Source organism: Heptranchias perlo, chromosome 26 (genome assembly GCF_035084215.1).
Source record: "Heptranchias perlo isolate sHepPer1 chromosome 26, sHepPer1.hap1, whole genome shotgun sequence".
In the NCBI taxonomy this organism is placed as follows: domain Eukaryota; kingdom Metazoa; phylum Chordata; class Chondrichthyes; order Hexanchiformes; family Hexanchidae; genus Heptranchias; species Heptranchias perlo.
In genome coordinates this window covers 22,898,542-22,905,465 of record NC_090350.1, presented here as the reverse complement: position 1 = coordinate 22,905,465, position 6,924 = coordinate 22,898,542, and positions in this window count along the sequence as shown.

Here is a 6,924-nt window from a genome sequence, read left to right as displayed (position 1 = left end):
TAGTGCATATTGTTTTATGTTGGATAGTCTTAGCAATACATCCTAATACTGCATTTGTTTGTATAGATTTAAGATGGGTGATTTTGTTTCTCCCTTTTAGTACAGTTCCAGGAACAGCAGCAGGTACTCAAGTTGCCATTCTTTATAAGTGAGACTAGACAGTATAAGTAGGTTATCTTACCTGGAGGGCATCACTGCCAAGCTTTATCCTGTTCTGATCCAGCATCCATGTAAATTGACATTCCAGGTGAAGTCACTTGATGGCGATCAGGAGACTGAGTCATGGGGGTGGGGGGAATATGTTTCCACAAAGGCTAGCAACCTGCTGGTACCTTGCCCAAGTGACCATTCTTCATGTGTGACAATGAGTTGGTGGGCTACTTGGCCCGAGGGAGGTCATTGACTTGCACCCAAGCACAATCCTGGTCTCCCACAACAAATACATGTGCAAGTATTGCTGAACAGCAATCAGGAGCAGGAACCAGGATTGGCTTCTTCCATCCACACTCCTTTTTCCCAGGTTGGGAACACTCTGCACCCTGGCTGAGATAAACTAACTCAGTACAGATTACAGAAGCAAGCTGTGACCTTCCTAATCTTTGTGAGGGTGTATTGCATTTTCCTATTGAGCCATCAGGGGAGGCCCAAAAAATATTCATCTGGTATTGAATTTTATCAGGGCTTAATTTAAAATTTCAGTTAGGATTGTGCAAATGGTTCAGTTGGTATATTTGCTGCCCAATGTGGAACTGACCCATAACAACTGAAGATTCAGGTTTAATCACCCATTTTTGCTAAAGTAACTTTTAGGATTGTAAACAATTTTACAACACCAAGTTATAGTCCAGCAATTTTATTTTAAATTCACAAGCTTTCGGAGACTTCCTCCTTCCTCAGGCAAATGTTTCAAGAGCTCCTTGAAGCTCCTTGAAGCCTACGCAAATGCGTAGGCTTCAAGGAGCTCTTGAAACATTTGCCTGAGGAAGGAGGAAGTCTCCGAAAGCTTGTGAATTTAAAATAAAATTGCTGGACTATAACTTGGTGTTGTAAAATTGTTTACAATTGTCAACCCCAGTCCATCACCGGCATCTCCACATCATAACTTTTAGGAGGGGAGGGATAGGAAAATAGTTCAGTTAAGTTCCAAAGCAGTGACCATCTTACAAAAATTATTTTTATGGAAAGTCTTTTTACCATAGGAGAATTAATGAAGTTATCTTCTTCAAGGGTATTCACAGCTGAAGAGGAGCCCAGAGAAGTAACGGGCGACTTTTAATCGACTTCATGTCTACACCAATAAAACAAATGTGTGATTTCAGCTTCAGTTGCTACCTGAAGTCAGCCTGTTGAAGCCCAGTAAGTACATAATGAATCCATTCTGTGCAATATGACATTTTTATTGTGTAAAAGCTATATGGATGATCTATACAAGTAGCTTGCAGCATAGTATCAGCCTGATTTAATTGCTAAGGTAGTGCAGTGAGGATTGAGTGCCAATGTGAGATGCCATTGATTGCTAATGGGTGCAGGGTTGAAAATTCCTAACCGTCTGTTCTCATATACAGTAAAAAGCATTGCAGAGTAGTTATTTCACGCATTCAATTTTAGTGCTTCTGTTTTCAATACATTCCATGCATCAGCTTTAGATGCATTATGTTTCATTTCAATTTTTATTTTGAAAGTACTGTACTGTGCTAACGGGTGGGGCAGTAGTTGGGGCCTAACATGATGAATATTACGATTTCTGAATGGGCCATTGAACTCTGCTGTGATTATGATGTATTTACAAGTCTGATTTCTGTGGGTATTTGTTGGGAGATATTTGCAGTGCTTGTAAATTTGCAAATTTGTGGAGGTGGTGGGAATTTACCAGATGCAGACGTTCTACAAGGCTACAGACCAGCTATGGCTATGGGTAAAACTAAAACACATCAAAATCACTAAATTCACTATGTAGAATCATTATACCTAGCAGAGAGAAGACTTCCATCCCATTAGATGAGGTTGGGTTTGATTCCAGATCCCATGAGTGAAAGGACTGCACTTCTCGTTCCTGCCTCAGAAAACCATTCTAGCCGTGTTTTTCCACTTCTGTACTTGTCAGCCTGCGATTTTCAGCCAGTTAAAATGAATGGATTGAAAATCGTAGACTGCTGAGTGCAGAGTGGAAAATCACAAGCTGTCATTCTCGAGGGTTCTGAATGCACTTACCTCCTCCCTTAACCACTGTGATATCTTGAATTAGCAAAAAGCTTGAAACACTTGGGGCAATGTGCTAACCTAAATCCTTTTGGAAACCCAAGGTTCTGAATATTTGTTCCTTCTGGATCACTGATATACTGCCAGCCCAAGTAATTATCTTAAGACGTGTGGCAAGATAGTGCAGTTCATTAGTGCGCGCATGGAATTTTCTTTTGAGATTTCTGACATGTTGATGTCCTAATCTCAGCTGTAGGGATGTACTGCATGGAGGGGAGCTCTTGCACATCTCCAGGCAGCTGATTATGGAGTGAGTTTGCGATTACCAACCTGCCTTCACAGCTGAGATATGAAACGTGGTATTGGGGGAGATACAGCAAAAGTTAAAAGGGGAATAGACTACATTATAAATAAGTAGACAATGATGGTACTTGTACAAAACAGATATGACTTTAGGAAAGTTTATTAGAAAAACAAGCACATGATCAAATACAATTAATATTGGACACTAAATAGGTCATGATTTGTAGAATGAAGCAGAACTTGTTAGTGTGAAATTCCTGCAGCTCCAAACTGACCAGTACTGCATTCATCACAGTAACATCCTTTTAGCAAGTTGGTTTGGAAAAATACCATCATGTAACTAACAACATTATTACAATCAATCACCTCTAAATTACCAGCGCAGACCCCTTCACACTCGAGTTGAACTATCACTATAAATTTGCAATGGATGCACATAAAATATAAACAGCTCAACTGTAAATCTGGAGGGTTTTTGTTTAAACTTGATGTTGGCTGTGACTGTTTACAATAGTCTAATTTTAAATTTTATTTTTCACCTTGATCCTGTTGGACAGCATAAGCTGTCAGGAAGGTGTGTGTGTCTCATGGCACCTCTAGTACTTCAATCAAATTGTCCTAACAATGTTTGAGGTGGAAATGTCACTGCCATAGGATGTACTCCACATACCCAATGTAACGTGCATTACTGAAAAGCAGTTATTTAGGACAACGGTGTCTGGATGAAATATATATACTCTTACTGGATCATTCAAATTAAAGGATAGATATATGTGGGAGAGATGCTATTTAAGTAAGCATCCTCAATGTTGGACATAATTTTGATGATGTTAAGGGAGAATGCATACCTTCAGTAATTTTTCTCTTTCCTTCCAAAAAAAACTACAATAATTTTAAAAGCCAGAGCTGCTGCTGTTTCTCATTAAGCAGTAATTGGGGAGAAAACTACAAAAACATAATTGGGAAGGAAAATTTAAAGATAATCTCAATAAAGTTATATTTCTAGTTGCAATGGAGACAGCATAATAATGATTTTAATACCGCACGATGGTTAGTAATGTTAAAAAGCTAAGCAAAGCCTCATTGTAATTGCTGTAAGAAATTAAAAGCTTGGGATTCAGTGCAGTGGAACAGTTGCTGTGAAACAGTATCAATTTGTCACGTTCAAATCAATTATAGCATTACCAAAATTATTGGGTGAGAAATTGCTGGGAAAACAATGACCCATTCGCACTGTTAGCCATAATTAATTCAGAAAAAAATCCATCAATTTACCGTGTAAAAAAGATATGCCACGAGTTCCAAATCTCCACAAATTGCTGGACGATTCGCAGGGCTCCACCGTTAGCCGCGCCAAAGCCGATAAAAGTATCTTCTCGCCCTGAGGCTCCCCATTGAAGTTTATTGTGATCATGAAATTACTGGATTTACAATGTTAATGCAAATTATTCCCACAGCAGCCACTTAGGGCTGGTAATTCACATCGTAGATGATCCTGTCAATGGCATGATTTATGGTCCTCACATGACACTCAACCTTGGAGGTCCAGAAAAGGAACATTGAAACTGTGGATTCTCTCTCCAGGTAGTAAATTGTTCTTAAGGGTTTCGGTGACATCTGCAACATTACCAAAGGCGGCACGAGTGCCTGCATTCAAGAGGTCACAGATGTCATATTCCACAGGGCATCAGAGTTCATAAGGTATGACATGTCCCCAGCACAGCAACGGGAGAGGTCCACAGGATTGCTGGCATCCCCAGAATGCAGGGGGCCATCGATGGAACCCACGTGCCATGACATTCATAAATATGACAGGTTGCTATTCCTGCGATGCCCATCTGCGGTGCCCAACTGTGTGTTAATGCAGAGCATCAGGGAAGTGCTCATGATGCCTTCGTTCTTCATCACTCCAACATCCATGACTTGTTCACCGGGGAGGGACGAGGAGGTGGATGGATTTTAGGGGACAAGGCGTAGCCACTGAAGCCGTGGCTATTGACACCCTTCCGCATCACAAATAATGCAGCACAGGAAAGGTATAACCGTGTACACGAGTCAAGTGGTGGAGAAGACAATAGGGATTCTCAAATCACTTCCGGTGCCTAGACAGTTTGGGGGGTGTTTTACAGCAAAGTGTCAAAGATCGTGGTGGTTTGCTGTGCACTGCACAATTTTGCACTGCAGGAAGAGCTAATCCATAAACTGGCAGATGAGATGCCAGTGGATTCGGAAGATCCCAACCCAGATGTCACTGGGGCCATGGGTTGTCGCCCCCCACCCCCAACCCCCCTCCCCCCTCCCCACAGGAAAGCATGGCTGCAGAGGGCAGATGTGGCTAGATGGTAGCTGGTGGCTCAGGCATTCGGACAATGATAGCCACCAGTTGCCTTCTCCCCCTTCCCCCAGGACTTCACCAGCAGAATTGTGTGGACCAGGAAGTCCTGAATGTGTCCATGGAATGATTCCCCATTGTGGCTCGAACAAAAAGCAAGGACAGGCAAGATTCAAAATGAAACGGTGGAACTTTTATTTAGTGCAATAGTTTAAACAACATTCAACAAATTAATGCAGATGAGAACAAAAAAACTGTGCATTCTCTTAAGGAAGAACTGACAAAAGTAATGCATACCTTTAAAGTGTATATGCAAAACAATGTTAATTACTTCGGTAATTACTAGGTTTTTTTTAAATGTTAGTAACTTTTTAAAATTGATTTATGGTCATTTCAGAATTTACAGGTCACTCAACTCTCAGTGCCACACCTTAATGCTAAAGGGATCAAGGGATATGGGGAAAAAGCGGGAACAGGGTTCTGAGTTAGACGATCAGCCATGATCATTTTGAATGGCGGTGCAGGCCCGAAGGGCCGAATGGCCTACTCTTGTTCCTATTTTCTATGTTTCTATGTTAACGGAGTTAGGAAATCTGTTTTCAGCTTTTTACAGTGCCTTGTGGTTGGTCAGTGAGTTAGACCATTGGGCACGACATTCATGAAGTCCCAGGTGCGCCACTATCGATTCGACATTCCAGCAACTTGCAGCGAAAAACTAATGCGATGTGAACAGTGAGGTAAAAAGTCCAAGTAATGTCATTCGTGCGAGATGCGCCATTGCATCAATTTCTGGTCCAATGATTTTTTGCAAAATGTAGAGAGTAAAAGTAATCTCTCTCCTTGGTGAGGGCCTGCTAATGAGAAGAATCAATCTTTAAAGGTAGGAAGTAACAACAAATGCCTTGCCAAAAAATTCACTGTGTGCAGCCTCAAACTACAGGATTACCGAACAAAAGTTGCTTCCCCTCAAATGTTTCAAGTGCCATTTCAGCATCACCTTAAACTTAATTTCACCATTAAATTGTTTGAGCTATAATTACACCTGGCAGGCATGTGTAGTGTCAGCTAATGTTTAATGCCCTTTAGACTAAGTTTTTGTAAAAATCTTGTTTACAGAAATGTTACATAACTAATCGGTCCAACCTGGAATAGGTTAGTACTGTTAGGCAGGTTGAATATGAAGGGGTTAATGCGATAAACAGAATTGGCAATATATTCTATGGAAGAGTCAAAATTGGGATTTCTAATGTATGTAAAAATATTTTTATCCAGTCAGATTTCTACTGTGAAAATCTTTAGAAGAAATAGTCATGGTCCACCTTTAACAAATGGTACTGCCCATTATCCATGTTTAATGTAATTTTGCCAGTGAAACACAATGCCCTCTTCTAGTCTTGTCTTTCTCGTGTGAGCTTAGAGTGTCAGTCAGTTATTCAACTGTGGAGGTCATCAAAACCAAAGCTGATCCTTTTCTCATCCAACATGCACTTTTTTCAGCAAGGGTGGGGGTCAATGGGTAGTGATCAGGTACAGCAACATTGGCTGATTTTTAATGACTGTGGCCCATAAATACCGTAAAGCTATGCTTGATGAGCTAACTCATCAGATGGGTAACACCTTTCTGTTCGGTATGGCTCATTCCTGAACCATGTGGTTCTGTTACTTCTTGTATACGGTTTTCAAAACCGTTATTTGCCTTCATTTTGCATCAGCTTCGTTGAAAGGTGCAATCTAAAGCTGAATTCGAAGTTTTTTGCATTACAAATTGAATTATCTAGCAATTTGAGTTAAGCAACGTAAATAACAAAAAAAAATGAATTTAGTGCTAAAATTTGAATTGAGGTTTTGACTTGTGTTGACTTTAATTAAGAGTACACTGTATTATGAAAGTTTCATATTACTTGGAATTGAAACTACTTCAAACTTGAATAATGGGCCAGTGTTTTACAAAACTTAACATTACATGGAGCACAATTTTAACAGTGAAAAACAGGTGGGTTGGGGGCAGGAGGGCATTCAAAATTGTAACCATTTCAGACCCACCCCCAACCCGCCCATTTCCAGTTTTCATCGGGGCAGGACGAGGGGTG